The sequence below is a fragment of the Atta cephalotes genome (genome assembly GCF_000143395.1).
Source record: "Atta cephalotes unplaced genomic scaffold scaffold00045, whole genome shotgun sequence".
NCBI classification, from domain to species: Eukaryota; Metazoa; Arthropoda; class Insecta; order Hymenoptera; family Formicidae; genus Atta; species Atta cephalotes.
This window is the reverse complement of record NW_012130109.1, coordinates 1,590,213-1,591,917: the sequence shown is the minus strand read 5'-3', so window position 1 is coordinate 1,591,917 and position 1,705 is coordinate 1,590,213.

Sequence of the window (1,705 nt, the reverse complement as noted above, 5' to 3'; positions counted from 1 at the left end):
TAACTTAGCTAATTTTTATTATGCGATCTAACTAACCTTGTTTTAGTGCTTAAATTCAATGAATATGATATTAAAAGATTGAAATTGCAACGTGCAAATATCGATATTTTAATTATATAATCAAACATCCTTCCTTTTTTTAGTTGAACTTCACTGATTATCAGTACAAAGTATACCATTGGATAATTAGTGACTATCCACTGATTCAGATTTAGAGAGTGATTAAATAAAAACGTACAAAATATAAAAATAATTTTGTGTCACACATACATTATATATATTTTATACATTTTACGTATACTGTTAAAAATAAAATATTAATTTTAATTGAAAGACGTATAGAAAAACTGTCTGAGCATGCAAGAATATTAAAATTAACATTTTATTTTTAACAGTGTATATATATTTATTTATATATAATTATATATAAATACAATAATAAGCAAGTTTTATTACTGATCAAGTAAGAAATAATGTCAAATAATACAACACATACTTAAGATCAAATGTGGAAAAACGTAAGAAATATTCCGACCTTTTCGATCTTTTTCATTTATTTAGAATACTAATTAAAATTTAATTTACACTGATCTCTTTGAGATTATGTTCTGCTTTCGCAGATAATATCATACGTTAGTGAAAAAAATCACGCAAACGCATCAATGTATAACATCGCAAAACTTGTAAAAAAATTTCACTTCCGCTGATATAACCGATGCTACCGAGGAGAGTGCAGCATTAATTAATTATAAATTCGATAATTTCAGCAAAAATGGCCGACTATGGGCGTGGCCAATCAATGGATGAAGCCATTATCTCGAAAAAATCCGTGCCCACAAATTTACACAATGCTCCGTTGCATCGCTCCGTTTCACGCACGAAAAACATGAAAGTGTAATTAAATGTTTCCGAAAGAATCACTATGATTACACTCATTGACATACAACTTATTAACGATGCTCTCATACGAAAAACACACATAGCAATTTATAGAAATTTTAGTTTAGAACATGCGTTTTTCATACTGATGAAGATTCAAAACAAAGGATCGAAACGTTTATGTAATATTTACATACTTATTTATATTTAAAATAAAATAATTTTTGCATCCATATTTTGTGCTGGCTCATATAGACTTCTTACACATTTGTCTAATTAAAATTTATGTAATATCATACAATTGTAGATTATCTTCGATAAAATTGTTGGTTAATTGTTACAGAATATTCCTACAAACTTTAATTAACATTAATTGGAATGTAATTTAGATTTTCTATCTTGTTAAAAACAACGTTAGGAAAGAAAATTAAAGGAAAATTAATTTTAGTTAATTTGAACAAATATTTAAACATTATAATGTACATAGCAATGATCGATTTGCGCTGCGCATTAAACGTACTACCTTATCGTTGAAAACAGCGTATGCATAAGATACTGCAATATTCGGATACTTGGTGTAAGTTTTGTATGAGTGCATAAATGGATGTATCGAATTGTCATAAATGCATATGACTACTACAATATATATACATATATGTAATATATATACATATATGTAATATATACATATATATATATATATATATACATATATATATATATATATATATATATATATATATATACTGATATAGAAGAACGAACGTCCGTTAGTTAGTAGACGTATACCGTAGTTACTAGTTTAGTATAATAGTAGTAAGTAAGT